This window comes from Oryctolagus cuniculus, chromosome 6 (assembly GCF_964237555.1).
Source record: "Oryctolagus cuniculus chromosome 6, mOryCun1.1, whole genome shotgun sequence".
Classification (NCBI taxonomy): domain Eukaryota; kingdom Metazoa; phylum Chordata; class Mammalia; order Lagomorpha; family Leporidae; genus Oryctolagus; species Oryctolagus cuniculus.
This window is the reverse complement of record NC_091437.1, coordinates 145,121,586-145,139,568: the sequence shown is the minus strand read 5'-3', so window position 1 is coordinate 145,139,568 and position 17,983 is coordinate 145,121,586. Positions and strand designations below refer to the sequence as shown.

The 17,983-nt window shown below is 37.6% G+C and overlaps 1 long non-coding RNA gene across 5 annotated transcripts in view; it reads left to right on the top strand.

Moving 5' to 3' along the window:
• Window positions 1-17,983, top strand: part of LOC138849971 (uncharacterized) — a 204,674-nt gene that overhangs the window by 107,607 nt on the left and 79,084 nt on the right. For 4 of the 5 annotated variants that reach the window (XR_011389309.1, XR_011389307.1, XR_011389306.1 and 1 more), the window contains exons 3-4: window positions 4,335-4,565; window positions 5,431-5,970. The exons of the other annotated variant lie outside the window; for it this stretch is intronic. This is a non-coding gene — a long non-coding RNA (uncharacterized lncRNA). The remainder of the gene's footprint in view (window positions 1-4,334; window positions 4,566-5,430; window positions 5,971-17,983) is intronic. 5 annotated transcript variants of the gene reach the window in all.

Here is a 17,983-nt window from a genome sequence, read left to right as displayed (position 1 = left end):
CAAGGCTCACCTATATTCTATAACTGTGGGCTGAAGTAGGGAAGTGAGACCAGAGGGAATGCCCACAATACAGAGTAAGTGATCTTGGGATCCTGGACATTTGATGGAAAGCGACGAAGAGACAAAATAACCTATACTCTCCTTCCAGGGTTGGAATACACCACCTGGACCCCGCAGCTACAAACAACTAGAGGGAAGCATGAGTATCTCACATTCTTTGTGCGACTCAGATATGTAGACAGACAATCCTCAATAAGAAGAGAGGACTATCTTAAAATTAACTTACGTTCTACATAGAATAAATGGAAAGTCTGAAAAGAATGTCATCTGCACATCTTTAAAAGGAGAGCAATAACGATGTATGCGTGGCGATGATGCAAACATACTAGGAGAAATAAAGGGAGGAAAGGAAGTGGAAATAAAGAGAGGTAAGGGAAGAGGGAAGAAAGGAAGGGAGGAAGGAGAGAAGGAAGAAATAAATGGAGGAACAGAATAAGGAAAAGAGGGAGAGAAGAAAAGTGAGAAAGAAGAAAAGAAAGAAAAAGAAAAAAGACAAATTACACAAAGTATAGATGAAGAAAGCCTATCTGGAAGAAAATATAAGTAAAAGAAAAGAAAATTGCCTCTGAGAAATCAATAAAGTATAACTTTGATAAGGCAAGAATTCATAGGTGAGTTCTTTGCCTGGAAGCTGCAATGTCGAAAGGGTACATGTTTGCAGAACTGAAAACCAGGAGAGTGAATCATGTGCAAGTCTTTTAGCTATGTATGCTTTGAACTAAGTGCATAACTTCCCTATGCCTTACATTTCTTCAAGAAAAATGAAAAAAAAAACACAATACACAAGTTTAGAAGGATTAAAATGAGATGATATCTGGAAAGTCAGTAGGGGAGTGGCTGGAATACAGTAAGTGCTCAGTAGTAGCAAGATTATGAATGAATAACTAAGAGAAGGGAGATCAATTCATAGTTACAATTACTATGAAAATATATAAAGATTAGAGGTGTAATCACCAAATACCCTGCTTTTCTGATGTGACAAGGAATAGATGGGAGTGTACTGGGTGTCATAATTAAGGACCCAAAACAGCATAATATAAAATGTAAGTAAAGAGAAAACTTAATATACTGAACTTTGTGTTCCAATGACCAAACACACATTTAAAATCAAGTGATACAAAAAAAAAAAAAATCAAGTGATACAATGTCCCCATGCAAAGTAACTTCAATATGATTCACACTTGAAAAAGTGTCATGAAAAACTAAAGTCATCTTATTTTGCTTCAGTAAAGGACCTATTTGTAGAATGACATAAAGTTACCATTGAATTTTGCGTAGTTAATACCACATCTGGAATGTGTCTCCCTTTCTGCACACCACAAATTCATAAGAGATCTTGGCAAATGGCAAGTGGGGAATATCTAGAAGTGGTTCCTAATATGGCGAAACATCTGGAGATTACTGAGTCCATTTAGCATGACTTACATAGTGACATGGAAGTTGTCATCACATAGATGAAGAGAGGATAGACGGGAGGAGAGTAATACCTTTGCCTTTCTAGATGTCTGACCTAATCTAGAACCAGGCGGCTAACTCGGGCTCAAGAATAAGTGAGTGTTTTCTAATAGTTCATGTTATCCAAAGATAGAAGGAATTTTCTTTTGAGGCACCCATGTCATTGGATATATTCAAGATGATGAATAATAATCTTGCTAGAGCTATTGTACAAAAAATTTTTCAGTCACTGGAAGATCATATCAGATGGTTTCTGAGTTTCCTTCAATTATTTAGTTATTTTTTATAATCAGGGTTCTATAACTAAGGTTGATCCTTATAGTATTTAGAGGCCTATGGCCATTTGGGGGAAAGGCTTACTAGGGGAGTGGATATGGCCATCAGTTACTCAATGGCAATACCATTGTTGGTGGAGACCACGATGTTTGGATGGCAAATTGCCTTCAGCTTTCTATCTAAGACTTTTCTTTATCTTTCTTTACTGATGGTTCTTTGGGAGTGAAGATACACAGGAGGGCTTGCTGATATGATGATATTAGCAAGAATGATGAGTGTATGGGAAGGTAATTTTGCTCCCACTTTTCCAACTAACCATGTGTCAGAAGCTATTGAAAGGGGGCAATGTCAGTAACTTCCTAGGCATTTTCTCTAATAAACCAGTGAGACTGTGGGATCTACTTAATCAAGCATAACTCTGGGGCATGCTTTCCCTGACATTTATATAAGCTAACTCTTTCTACAGCAGCCTCCCTGAAGTTACATGGACATCACTACTTCTACTTTCTTGTGTCCTCTGAGCTCTGGCTCTTAATCTCTTCATACCATCCTTTTCTGATATAGATGTGGAAAACATTCCATTTTTATTTTCAGGTACTTCTCATATAAGAGTTGTTAATGGGGCAGGTGTTTGGCCTAGCAATTAAGACATGGGTTAAGATGCCCAAGGACCCTATTGGAGCTCTTGGCTTTGATACCCAGCCTTAGCTCCTGAATCCAGCTTTCTGCTAATGCAGACTCTTGGAGGCAGTAGTGATAGTTCAAACAATTTTGTTCCTGTTACTTATGTGGGAGACCTGGATTGAAGTCCCAGCTCTCAGGTTTGGCCTAACCCAGCCAAGGCCATTTTGGACATCTGGGGAGTGAACTTATATATATATATATATATATACACACACATATATATACATATACATATATATATATAAAATATATGGGAGCACTTTTTTCTCTCTCCCATATAAACAAATAAAATAATTAGTTTTTAAATAAAAATGCAAAAAATAGTTGTGAATGACTGCTGTCATAGAGACACACAGTAAACAGCTTAAACATTGAAATGAGGAAATCCCTTATTATGAAAAGTCTTCAACCCAATTTGCCACTGAGGGTTTCTCGTGAACAGACAGAATATCTTCACAAGCTGCAGACAACTGCAGATCTGCCTGTTTTTGTTGTTGTTGTTGTTCTCTATCTTTATTGCTTATTCCTAATCCAAATTCCTGTTTTCTTCCTAAGCAAAGCAGGTAAGCTTCTTCTCCTTCCCCCATATCATCGTGTTCTTACCTTCTGGTATTAGGACTGGCTAAATAGGCTCAACAAAGAAAGATCTTTCTCGAAGTGGTTTCAAGGTGCCAACAGTGACAATACATTTTCTCATCAATTTCTAAAGCAGATTGTGTGAGTGGGGCCCCCTACTACCTGTATCATTTTATCTGGATTACTGGTCATTGAGAGTAGCAGAGTTAGTTGGAAGGAATGTTAAATTTGAAGTAAAAAGGGTTAGGCTTTTGAATACCTGGCTTGCCATTTAAAACCTATGTGACTTTGGAGGGTTAACATAGCCTCTCAAAGCCTTTTTGCTGTCATAAACTGGGATGGTTTTCAACATAGAGAATAATTATGGGAATTATCCAAGGATATGTAGATAATCGTTTATGTATTTGGCATGTACTAACCTCTCAATAATTTTTTAAAATTTATTTAAGATGGAAGAGAAAGAGAGAGAGCAATCTAATCTGCTGGTTAATTCCCCTAATGCTGCAATGGCCAGGGCTGCGGTGGGTGAAAGCCAGGAGTGGGGAATTCAATCCAGATCCCTTATGTGAGTGGCACGGGCCCAGTTCTTTGAGTTATCACTTCTCAGGATCTTCATTGGTGGGAATCAGGAATGAAGCCAGTTGCTAAATCTAAGCACTTTAAGATGCAGGTGTCTGAATCAGTGTCTCATTCACTAGGTGACAAGCCCACCCCATAAATGTTTATTATTTCAAATTCATTCCTCTTCTTTCCAGCCTTTCCCCACTGTCTTATAGCCATTTCCTGACCTTTAGCTTAAAATAACGAGAACTATGAATGCAATTGAACATGCAGACACTGTTAAGAAACAGTATTTCTTACAGACACATTCTAGCCTTTTCTTTATATCTCATAATGAAAGCCTTGCATTGTTATGCACCTAGACAATGGAGTTGAGGAATTAGATTCTAAAAATAATGAAAGAATAATCACAGAGAGAGAATTGACATGGGAGGCACTGGAAGCTTTGAAGTGCTGGGAGTTTTTTGTGTTGAAAGAGTCCACACACTTTTATTACCATGTTTTCTTCCTTTGTGGCAGCTGATGCAGGTTTTTTTGTTCTTTTATTTTGAGCAGGGCATATGCTCAGAAAATGATGTCAAACAGGGGGACTGGACACAAACCTGGACTTCTGCAGATCTTTGAAATTTATAACGACACTCTAATAATATAAAAATATTGCTATTTACAGCTAAAGCTCAAAATTATGTGAGTCTTTACTTTGACAAGTTTATCTTTAACAGATACTTTCTGCCTCCTACTTATACGGTGACTGAACATCAACATCAGATCAATTTGAGTTTTCATGCAAACAAAATATACAATGTTAACAGGATGTGAAGGAGCTGGCTTCAGAATAAATCTCTGTTGAAAGACACTTGAATTAAACTTGAAATGGATGTGGAAGAAAGCTGAATTTTATTGCACTGGCTTCTAGGTTCTTTCTTGCTCTGTATACAGATGGACACAAATAGGTAAAGATCCCAGAATCACCTACTCCCCTCCACACACCAGAACATTCAACCATTGACAGCACAGGTTATCTACAGGAACATAACATTCTTATTTTAATATATGGATTTCTTTTTTCTTTATTTTAAATAAGATTTTCCCCTCAAAACATGAACATAAGTTGGCATTTAAATATAGAACTGAGTTTAAATTGAGAACAGTGTTCAGATAAATATAAGGTTTACTGATCTTTGTCATTCTGTTTCATATATCTTTCTTGTAGTTTTCAAGTAACTTTTCTAAAATTTGATTTTCTCCAGTTATCAGTCCAGTACTGACAAGGTAATCACCCATAAGCTACAATCAAAAATATTGTACTCATTCAACCCATATATTCAAAAGTATCAGAACGGATATCAGAGTTTTCTAGATGTTATTTACTGGCAGACATGGCATGAGCAGTAAATAAACACATGTGGATTTGGTACTAGAAAGAAGGTTTAAATCTATAGTGATCTGTGTTCCTTCCTCAAGGTAGGTTGTTGTTAGATGTAACACCAGAGGGCGCCATTTCCACTTTCTTCTTGCATTAGCCCCTAGTTCGTGCCGTCATGTTTTCCTGTTAAAGATTAAGGAGGAAATCATGGGTAATTTTATTTCATTCGGTTGAGATTAGACTTTCACAGATGGACTCATTTGTGAAGGAGCACTGATACTTTCTCTTCACTAATGGAGACAAGAAAAAAATTAATGCCTATAGGGTTCCAATTTGTATAATATTATCAAGAAATGACTATCATAGAATAGGACCCAGTCTTAGGAACTATCATGCTGACTTGCCTCTTAGTCAAGCAGCTGATTCTTTTCCATTTTTCCCCTCTCCTACAGGGATACAAGTGGACGGAGATTTCACAGCATATGAGAAAGATTCTTCTGTCACCAAAGATTCAAGGGTGTTTCAAAAATATTTATGAAAAATGCAATTATCTTTCTATTTTAAAATTTAGTTACTTGTTTGAGAGGCACACACACACACACCCACACACGGAAAGAGAGAGAGAGATTGAGAGAGAGAGAATTTTCCTACTCACCAGTTGTACTGGAGCAGGCCAAAGCTGGATTCAGGAGCTCAATCCAGATCTCCCTTGTAGGTGGCCAGCACCTAACTACTTGAGCCATCAATCGCTGCCTCCAGGGTGTGGAGCCAGAGACAGGAATGAAGCCCAGATACTCTGATGTGGGTTGCAGGCATCTTAGCCACTAAGTTAAATGCCTGCTCCTCTCATTATCTTGTACTACCATTTGTCTATGAACATTTAAAACCCCATGTAGCTGCATCACTGTTCAGGTTGCAGCGATGATGCAGAACTTCAGGATCCAGCTCTCAAAGAGATGTTGGACTGGGGAGACTTGAATATGGAGAGACTGGTAACTACTTTTAGCATGAATTATTTCTTTTGTGTAGCAAATAGTCTTAAACGTAAGTTATTTTCATGCTATGGGCCTTCAAGTTGACTATAGTTTACTGATCCAGAGAAGCTATAAGGAAAATCAAGAAAAGAAAGGTAAGGTTGGCAACGTTTCTTTTTTTTTTCTTTTTTCTTTTTCTTTTTTTTGACAGGCAGAGTTAGTGAGAGAGAGAGAGAGAGAGACAGAGAGAAAGGTCTTCCTTTCATTGACTCACCCCCAAGATGGCCGCTACAGCCAGTGTGCTGTGAAGCCAGGAGCCAGGTGCTTCCTCCTGGTCTCCCATGGGAGTGCAGGGCCCAAACACTTGGGCCATCCTTCACTGCCTTCCCAGGCCACAACAGAGAGCTGGACTGGAAGAGTAGCAACTGGGACAGAATCCAGTGCCCCAACCGGGACTAGAACCCGGGGTGCCGGCGCCACAGGCAGAGGATTAGCCTAGTGAGCCGCAGCGCCAGCCAGAGGCAAGGTTTCTAAGTGTGGGGTGCTAGCTGGTATCTGCTCTCTGGGCACACAGAATTTGTAGTTCCTAGCAGGCTGGATAGCACTTGCAGAAAGAGGGATTTCTCTTTTCAAATAGAATCCTGTTTCTAATGAGTACTGCTTGCCTCTCTGGATACTGATTTTAGGTATCAAACAGTTTAGGATTATATTAAAAGCAATACTTCCAAAGGTAAAATCTAGCTAAGGATTGTATGAGAACATAATTATTTGTTGCACATGCCACCAACACTCAAAGAGAACAGTATACTGTTTACCCACATGTACATGCTAAACTACAAAGAACACATCAGTAGCAAATTCAGTGTCACATTCCCTTTATAGCATGGCTAGGGTTAATAATGCTATACTGTGTAATTGAAATTTGGTGACAGCATAGTTATGTGTGTTCACATAACTGTGGATTCAGTCTCTTGGAGAAAAATGGTGACTAAGGGTGGTGATGGATATGTTAACTATTTTGACTGTTATAATTATTATACAATGTATACATGAATCAAATCATCATGTTGTATACATTAAATTCATATAATTTTTGTTAATGATACTTCAATAAGGCCAGAATAGAGAAGTATATTCCTGATGCAACAAAAAAATAAATCAAAGAAGAGAAAAAGAAAGAAGCATACAGGGAGAAGTGGAAGTATCTGTTAAGGTTCACAATTACAGTCATAGGTCACTTAACAATGGTGATACATTCTGAGAGTTGTGTAGTGAGATGGTTTCATCATCGTGTGAATGGCAGCCTGTACTTTCACAAACCTTTAGGGTAGAGATCATGGCTTCTTGATGTAACTAAGACTTGCAGCAGCCATGAGATGTATGAGACTGCTGAGGTATAACATGACACACTCTGTTACAGTGAGTTTTGTTTTAGTAGGTAGAAGGAATGCATGATAAACTAACTATAAAAGAATTGTGTAGTAAACACACAAGCCAGTAAATAGCCATTATCTTATCAATTGTAATATGCATACATAACTGTATGTGCCTTACTTTTGCGTGTCTAGCAACACGATAGGTTTGTTTGCACCAGCATCACCAACAACATTTGAAGAATGCATTGCACTAATGTAGGGGGATAGGTGGATTCACAGGTTATTATAGGTTATTCATAGTTACGTTATTCCTGATTGGAATGAGGAAAAGGGAAGTCTGTCTAAGAGGGTGCAAAATGTTTGCTTCTCCCAAAAGCTGCCTTTAGGAGACAAAGTGCAGATGCTACTCCTTCTTTGGAGTTTCCAGTTTTATCATGAGAGTAGCAAGGAATTAGTGATTCCACCCTTCTGAGTTTTCACTTTACCTCTAAAATGGAAAGAAGTCATTGATCCCACCCTTCTGATAGCTTTTTTTTTTTTTTTTTTGTCTTATCAAGAGCAAGCTAGACAGGACAAACAGGATTACAAAGCCAGCCTTTTGATGTGTTTTGTCTTGGCCCTCTTAACAGATTGTTAGCTGCCCTTCTTTTTTCCCCCCTAAAATCATGCTTAAAAGACTTGACTGGTCTCAGGCTGTCAGGTCTAACTCTTGGAGCCCCTATTCTGGCTGCTGTGGCAAGAGGTTTCTGACTTTAATAAATCTTTCCTTGCTCACTGCTTTGTTCATGTGGAAATTTTTTCACGTGAGACAAAGAACTGAATTCACTTTTTTTTTTTAAACCATCGTTTTGCCCTTCACACTATGACATGGTGATGGCTATGTCCTTATGATGGCTATGAGAGATGATAGCAATTATTCAGCTCCATTTAATCTATGGCACCACCATCATATATATGGTTCATCATTGAAATGTCACAGGGCACATGCCTATACATTGATGTTCAGTTGTGAAGTTTATAAATCTGCTAAGGGAATATTTTCTGTTCTGATCTGCAATCTTGACTTTCATATTCTGAGGTTTTTCACTGGCTGGAAGGAACTCCATACAGACAAACTAACTTTTTTCATCATCATCCTCAGAGACACCCTCCTCATGCTTAACTCTCTCATTTCCAGTACAGCACAGCTTCTGAGTACATGTGCACAAGCACATAATGTGCACATCATAAAACCATATGAGCTCCATGTTAGAAGGGACTCCAAAGAGAATTGTAGTCTACAAAACCTTACCAAGTATTAGTACTGTTCACATCATCTCTAATCCTTCCTAGAATCTGATTCTATCAGAAATTTATACTGAAATAGCAATCCAACTATATTCTGTGTTTGTCAGTTTCATTTATGCACATTTCAGTTGCTAAGGAATTGTTTCCATTGCACTGAGCAAGATTTCATCTCCTCATAAACACTACTCTGGGGGTCCAAATTAAATCTTAGATTAAAATCAATGCTCAAAACTCAGCTTTAGTAGGTATCCCCATAGCATACTTTGGATTTTTAAGTTTGAATATTTGTTCAGGGATCCCATGTTTTAACTTATTTGTCAGTCCTTTTAGCTTGCTCTTTAGCTAAACTGGAAACACTTAGGACATCAAGGCCCAGGCAAACTAGCAAATGCAGAGTTACAGGAACACAGAATTGCTATGATTGGTGCTTAGGGAGTCATGGCCAGGCATTGTAGCCCAGAGACAAATGATTTTGATTTCCCAACTCTCTTTGATGTCCTTGTTGACAGATGATGTGAAACTAGTTCCCGTGAGCCTAGTTTGTCTGAATTTACTGAATTTGCAGGTGTTTGGCCTCATCCCATTAGAAAATGATACAAATGGTCTCTCAAGGCTTACTCTGTGCAGAAGGATCTCATGTATCGTAGAAAACCAAAATGTTTGAGTGAAAGTTAACTTTAATGACAATCACGTTTTCCCTTGGTTTTATCTATTTTTTATCTTAAATATTTTTTTATTCCTTTTAGACCTAATGTACACAGTGGTGAGCTAATCATGTTTTCCAGTGGTTCAATGGTACTGTTAGTCACAATGTTCTACTTTTATTTTAATTCTTTTTAGTGTGTTTCTCCTTGACTATGATGTCCTGCTAGTCTCCTTTTCTCAAATGAATATTCACTCTAATGTCTCTAGAGATATATGGTTCTTTTCAACAGCTATTATCTTTGTATGCATGAATTTCAAATTTGTGTAAACACGAGGTCCTTTGCATCTTATGTTTTTAGAAGTTTTCCCATCAACATCATTGTATATGTTTGTATTGTGTCATTTCTGCCAGCTGCTTAGTGAACCACTGAATGTTCTTACCACTTTATAACCATGCTCCTAGCTGTAGATGTGTAAACGGGCTGTTACCAATTCCCCCACTTTCACACAAAATTCTGAGATGAAATCCTCTGATGAACCTCCTTATGGACTTGTGGGAAATTTTCTCTGGAAGATATATATGAGACTACTTAAAAAAGCTCATAGAGGGGCCAGCGCTGTGGTGCAGTGGGTTAATGCCCTGGCCTGAAGCGCTGGCATCCCATATGGGCACTGGTTGAAGACCCAGCTGCTCCACTTCCAATCCAGCTCTCTGCTATGGCCTGGGAAAACAGTAGAAGATCACCCAAGTCCTTGGGCCCCTGTATCCATGTGGGGGACCTGGAAGAAGCTCCTGGCTCCTGGCTTTGGATTGGCGCAGCTCCGGCTGTTGCAGCCAATTGGGGAGTGAACTAGCGGATGGAAGACCTCTCACTCTCTCTGCCTCTCCTCTCAATTTGTAACTCTGACTTTAAATCAATCAATCAATCAATCAATGAAGCTCACAGAAAATCGACACAACAAATATTTACCTTGGTGCAAAAAATTTTGAAATCCATGCAGATAAGGAATTTTCAAAAAGTCCATGGAATGAGTCTTATGAAAAAATTATATATGGAATTCAAACTTTTGTGCACCAAGATGAACTTATCTTTTAATGTCATTTACATAAAATTTTGAAGTACTCTTATAATATGTATATGTATACTTATATTTAAGGTTTTTTAACATTTGATTTAATTGAATACTTCAAATTACTTTCCAAGATCATTGTACTAATCTACTGTGTTTCTCCCATATTCAATCCAAGTTTGACATTACTGCTTTTGCAGTTTTTTCTAATATACTGGGTATAAGACAATTTAGTATTGTTTTTAATTTTGCTTATCTAATAACTTGTATTTTTAGTATCTCATTATGTAATTGTTGGTTTTCTAGTTTTCACTTTCTATGAACTGCCTTTTCAAATCTTTTGAATATCCTTCAATTTAGCTCACCAGTTTTTAAGGTCCACTTGCAAGAATTTTTTCTGTGTTGAAAAATTAATTCTGTGTTGACCTTGTAGGTATCTCTATCTCTAAGGCTTAGAGGTTTCTTTTGTGTATGATGTGTTTTATTTAATAGACAAACATAATTCTCATATAATATTTCATCTTATGGTTTGTATTTTGGGTGCTTAGGAAATTCTCCCCAATTCCAAGGTCATAAAGATTTTTTTTAGTTACTTTGTAGTTTTCTATTTGAAGATCAGTTTTAGTTTTTTAAAAAAATTTCCATTGATTTATTTGATAGGCAGAGCACTAGAGACAGACAGACAGAACTCCAATCCATTGATTCACTTCCCAAATGCCTGCAAAACCAGGATTGGGCCAAGAGCAAAGTCAACAGCTGGCTACATGATCCAGGTCTCCCATGTGGGTGGCAGGAATCCAACTATTTGAGCTTTCATTGTTGCTTCCCAAGGTCTCCACTAGTAAGAATCTGGAGTCTGGCATTTGAAATGGGCATTGAACCCAGACAGTCTGAAAGGGCATGCAGGAATCTTGACTACTAGAGCAAACACCAGCCCAAAATAAGATTTAATCCATATGTCTTTTTATATGTGGTGTCCAATTTTATTTCATTAATAAGCCACTTTATCCAATTTTATTTGTTCAACAATTCATCTTTTTCCATTGTTTAGTGATAATCAATAGGTTTTCCATATTTACATATGTTGTTTTGACTATTACATTTTATGTATTTATTTACTTTTTATTACGTGCTTCACCCTAAACTGTTCCCAAGTCTTATGAATAATCTTCATGTCTGATCAAGTTATTCTCCTCTTTTTCTTCTTCACTTTAGAAGAGATAATTATTCATACTTCTTTAAATTTTCATCGAAACTTCAGAATTAATTAGTATGGAATTTTGATTGGAATAGCATTAGACTTTTAAAATACTTTGGAAAAATGTAGTGTGTTTATTAAGCTATTTAGACTCATTCATGAATATAGTATATTGCTATGCTTTATAAATGTTCTTTAAAATATTTTAATGCAATTTAAATGTTTATTAGTTCTTAATTAGTTTTATAATGTAGCTGATAGGATTTGTTACTATTTATAAAGTATTTTGATTTCTGTTATATTTTTTGATTGGTTATAGCTGGAAGAAGAAATACTATTGCTGTTTTGTATTAAATTTATTGATTTCTTGGGAGACACCTGATATCTTCAAATATTAAATCCTAAACATGAGATATATCTCAAGTAAATGAAATTTCCTTTGTTTAATAAAATTAAGTTTTCCCAATATCACATAACTTTTTAAAAAGATTTTATTTATTTGAAAGGCAGAGTTATGGAGAGGCAAAGGTAGAGAGAGAGAGAGAGAGAGAGAGGTCCTCCATCCACTGATTCACTCCCCAAATGGCCACAATGGTCTGAGCTGGGCCAATCCGAAACCAGGAGCCTGAAGCTTTTTCTGGGTCTCCCACGCAGTTGCAGGTTCCCAAGCACTTGGACCATCTTCTACTGCTTTCTCAGGCCATATCAGAGAGATGGATTGGAAGTGGAGCAGCCAGGACTTGAACCAGATGGTTTTCACATGGGATGCCAGCACTAAAGATTAGGGATTTAACCCACTGTGCCACAGCACACCCCTGGCATGCCTTTTAGTTGATAACAAAGTAATATCTTTTTATTTTAATTAATTAATGAATCAAATTATTTGAGTGGTATTGTTACAGACAGAAAGAGGGAGAGAGAGAGAAAAAGGTCTTCCATCTGCTGGTTCATTCCCCAAATGGCCACAATGGCCAGAGCTGGGCAGATCTGAAACTGGGAGCCAGGAGCTTCTTCCAGTTCTCCCATGTGGGTGCAGGGGTCCAAGAACTGGGCCATCTTCCACTGATTTCCCAGGCCATAGCAGAGAGCTGGATCACAAGAGGAGCAACTGGGATATGAATTGGCGCCAATGTGGGATGCTGGCACTGCAGGCAGAGGCTTAGCATACTACACCACAGTTCTAGCCCCCAAAGTAATATCTTAAAAGCATTTTAGAAACAGGAACTTAGAATATTATTAATAGGTGAAATATCATTTTTTGACTGAGAGAAATATATGATCACTTAAGTGATTTCACAACTTTATAAAACATACAGAATGCTGCTATTAAGTTATGAAGAAACAAGAAACTGTTTTCAACAAGAAGTAATTGGAATTAAAGTGTTTTTCAAAGATCAACCTCAGTAAAACACAGGCCTAGATGTTTTAATACTGCATCACATTATCAAGGAATCACTGCTGTTTTACATGCACAAAAAAGATCACAATGTAAAATAGGGGCGGGACTCCTAACTCATTTGGACTTGATGTTCTTTGTGTTTCTTTGAATCAATCAATTTCATCCAGATTATCCAGTTTTTTACAGGACAATTCCAGTTGCATATCTCTTGTTGCAAAAGGCAGGATTTCATTCTTTTTTATTTTTGGCTGAGTAGTATTCCATATTGAATATATACCACATTTTCCATATCCAATCATCAGTTGATGGACATTTGGGTTGATTCCATATATTAGCTATTGTGAATTGAGCTGCAATAAACTGTGTGGATATTCTTCCATAGGCTGATTTCATTTTGCTTATGAAAATTCCAAGGAGAGGGATGGCTGCATCATATGATAGGTCTATTTTCAGATTTCAGAAGAATCTCCACACTGTCTTCCACAATGACTGTACTTGGTTACATTCCCAGCAACAATGTATTATGTTAACTTTCTCCCTCATTCACACCAGCATTTATTGTGGTTTGATGTCTGTATGATAACCATTCTAACTGGTTAACTGAAACCTTATTGTGGCTTTTATTTGCATTTCCATGATGGCTAGTCATTCTGAGCATTTTTTTTTTATGTGTCTGTTGGCCATTTGAAATTCCACTTTTGAAAAATGTCTGTTTAAGTCCTTTGTCCATTTTTAACTGGATTGTTTGTTATTGAGTTTCTTGAGCTCTTTATAGATTCTGGATAATATGTCAACAGTTGCATAGTTTGCAAATATTTTCTCCAATCTGTCCGTTGCCTCTTCACTTTGCTGAGCGTTTCCTTTGCAGTACAAAAGCTTCTTAGCTTGATGTAATCCCATTTGTCTATTTTTTGCTTTGATTGCCTGTGCTCCTGGGATATTTTCCAAGAAGTCTTTTCCTGTGCCAATGTCTTGCAGAGTTTCCCAATGTTCTCTTCTATCAATTCAGTGGTATCAGTCACAGATTTAGACCTTTGATTCATTTTGAGTTGATTTTTTGTATAAGTTGTAAGGCAGGGATCTTGTTTCATACTTCCAGATGTGAAGATCCAATTTTCCCAGCATCATTTGTTGAAGAGACTGCACGTTCTGCAGGTATTGATTTTAGTTCTTTCATTAAAATTAGTTGGTTGCAGATTTTGGATGATTTCTGGGGTTTATATTCTGTTCCATTTGTTTATATGCCTATTTTTGTGCCAGTACCAGTACCAACACCAGTACCATTTGTTTATTTATTTGAGTTGTATTGTTACTGTTGTTTTGATTATAATTGCTATAATTATAATTTGATTGAAATCTGGTATTGTGATGACTCTATCTTTGCTTTTGTTGTTTAAGATTGCTTTAGTCATTCAGGGTCTCTGTTTCCATATGATCTGAGAAGAATGTCACTGATATTTTGATTGGGATCACATTGAATCTGTACATTGCTTTTGATTGTATGGACATTTTAATGATACTAATGCTTCTAATCCATGAACATGGAAGATTCTTTGATCTTTGTATCTTCTTCAATTTCTTTATTTAATATTTTATAATTTTTATTGTAGAGATTTTTACCACCTTGGTAAAAATTTTCAACTTATGTAATTTGTTTTGTAGATATTGTGAATGGAGTTGTTCTTAGAAGTTCTTTCTTGGCCGGCATCATGGCTCAATAGACTAATCCTCCACCTGCAGCACCAGCACACTGGGTTCTAGTCCCGGTCGGGGCGACAGATTCTGTCCTGGTTGCTCCTCTTCCAGTCCAGCTCTCTGCTGTGTCCCGGGAGTACAGTGGAGGATGGCCCAAGTGCTTGGGCCCTGCACCCGCATGGGAGACTAGGAGACGCACCTGGCTCCTGGCTTTGGATCAGCGCTGTGCGCTGGCCATTGCGGGGTGGGCCAATGGAAAAAGGAAGACTTTTCTCTATGTCTCTCTCACTGTCCACTCTGCCTGTCAAAAAAAAAAAAAAAAAAAAAAAAAAAAAGGAAGTTCTTTCTCAGCCATGGCATTGTCTGTTTATACAAAGGCTACTGATTTTTGTTTGTTAATTTTATATCCTGCAACTTCACCAAACACTCTTCCAAGTTGTAATAGTCCTTTATGGAGTCTTTTGGTTTCCATATATCAAGGGTCATGTCATCTGCAAACAGGGATAATTTAACTTCCTCCTTTCCAATTTCTATACCATTGATTTCTTCTTCTTGCCTAATGGCCCTGGTTAAAATGTCCAGAATTAAATTGAATAGCATTTTTGAAAGTGGACATCCTTATCTGGCTCCAGATATTATTGTAAATGCTTCCAGCTTTCCCCCATTCAACATGATGTTGGCTGTGAGCTTGTCATATGTTGCTTTGAATGTGTTAACGAATGTTCTTTCTATATTAAATTTGTGTAAGATTTTTTTAATCAAGAAAGGATGTTTTATTTTGTCAAATGCTTTCTCTGAATCTATTGAGATAATCCTATGGTTTTTATTCTTGTTAAAGTGATATATCACATTTATTTATTGGTGTATGTTGAACTATCCCTGCATACCAGGGATAAATCTCACTTATTCCAGGATAATGATCTTTCTGATATGTTGTTGGATTTTATTAGGTAATTTTTTTTGATATTTTTGCATCTATGTTCATCAGGGATATTGTTCTACATTTCTCTTCCTTTTTTGTATTTTTTTGGGTTTTGGAATTAAGGTGTCCATAAACCTATCCATTTCTTCTAAATTTTCCAATTTGTTGGCCTATAGCTGTTTGTAGTAGTTCCTGATGATTCTTTTTATTTCTGTGGTATGCATTGTTACATCTCCTTTTTCATATCTGATTTTATTAGTTTAGATCTTCTCCTGCATGCCTCCCTTAGTTTTTGATTAGTTGGGCCAATTATGTATCAATATTGTTTATTTTTTCAAAAACCCAATACTTCATTCACATATCTTTTTATTATTTTTGTCTCAATTTTTTATTTCTTCTTTAATTTAAAAAAAGATTTATTTCCTTATTTGAAAAGTAGAGTTTCAGTGAGGAGACAGAGAGAGAGAGAGAGAGAGTGTGAGAGAGAGCTTCCATCCACTAATTCACTCCCCAAATGGCCACAACAGCTAGTGATGTACCATTCCAAAGCCTGAAGTCAGGAGCTTCATTGGGTCTCCCACATGGGTGTAGGGGTCCAAGGACTTGAGCCATCTTCTGCTGCTTTTCCAAGAGCATTATCAGGGATCTGGATTAGATATGAAGGAACTGGAACTTGGACAAGCACACATATGGGTTGCTGGCACTGCAGGCTGTGACTTAACCCACTGTGCCACAGTGCCAGCCCATGTTTCTTCTCTAATTTTAATTATTTCTTTCTTCCTAATAATTTTGAGTTTAGTTTATTAGATCACTTATTTGATGCATTCTAATTTCTTGATGTTGGAACTGATTGCTGTAAACTTCCCTCTTAACTCTGCTTTGACTGTATCCCATAAGTTTTGATAAGCAGTGTTGTCACCTTCATTCATTGTCAGGAATTTTTTTATTTCCCTTTTTATTTTTTCTATGACCCACTATTTATTCAGGAGCATGCTGTTCACTCTTCATGAGTTTGCATATTTTCTAGGGTTTCTTAATTTGTTAATTTCTAGCTTCATTCCATTGTGATTTAAAAATGATACATGAGGGCTGCTGCCACGGCTCACTAGGCTAATCCTCCACCTGCAGCGCCAGCATCCTGGGTTCTTGTCCCAGTTGGGTTCTGTCCCAGTTTCTCTTCTTCCAGTCCAGCTCTCTGCTGTGGCCCAGGAGTGTAGTGGAGGATGGCCCAAGTGCTTGGGCCCTGCACCCGCATGGGAGACCAGAAGGAAATAACTGGCTCCTGGCCTCGGATCGGCACAGTGCGCCGGCCGGCCATCACAGCCATTTGGGGAGTGAATCAATGGAAGGAAGACCTTTCCCTCTGGCTCTCTCTCTCCCACTGTCTAACTCTGCTGTCAAAATAAAAAAAAAAAATGATAAATGATATGATTCCATTTATTTTGGATTTTTTGGAAGGTGTTTTATTTAATGAATACAAATTTTCATGTGTACAGCTTTTAGAGATATAGTGTTTCTTCCCCCCATTCCCACCCTTCCATCCCTTCTCCCATCCAACCTCCCACTTCCTCTCCCATTCCATTTTTCATTAAGATTAAATTTTAATTGACTTTATATACAGAAGACCAACTCTTTACTAAGGAGAGATTTCAACTATTTGCATCCACACAAACACATGAAGTATAAAGTACAGTTTGAAGACAAGTTTTACCATTAATTCTCATAATACAACTCATTAAGGACAGAGGTCCAGCATGGGGAGTAAGTGCACAGTGACTCCTGTTGTTGATTTAACAACTGACACTCTTATTTATGACATCCGTGATCACCCAAGACTCTTGACATGAGCTGCCAAGACTATAGAAGCCTTTTGAGTTCACAAACTCTATCGGTTTTTAGACAGGGCCATAGTCAAAATGAAAGTTCTCACCTCCCTTCAGAGAAAAGTACATCCTTTTTTGATGGCCCCTTCTTTCCACTGGATCTCAATCACAGAGATCCTTCATGCTGAACCATTTTTGCTGCTATTTCTTGGCTTTCCATGCCTGAAATGGTCTCATGGTGTTTAGGCCTTAGGGGCTGATTCTGAGGTCAGAGTGCTGTTTAGGGCATTTGTCATTCTATGAGTCTGCTGTGTGGACTGCTTCCCATGTTAGAACTTTCTCTCCTTTGTAATTGTTAGAATAGGCACTTGGTCTTATTTATGTGATCTCTTTGACTTATGGTCCTATGTATATGATCAATTCCATACTTAATATGATCACTTTATCACATAAGATGTGATTAGCGCCACACAGCTAAATGGGACTTGGAGTCCCAGAGAGTTCCAAGATGGCAGAATAGGGAGGGAGCACACCAATAGTTTGGGAAAAGACAGTTTAATGAAAGTGGAGATACTGCAGGTTCAGGGAAGATTTAGGGAAAACACAGCAGAGGAA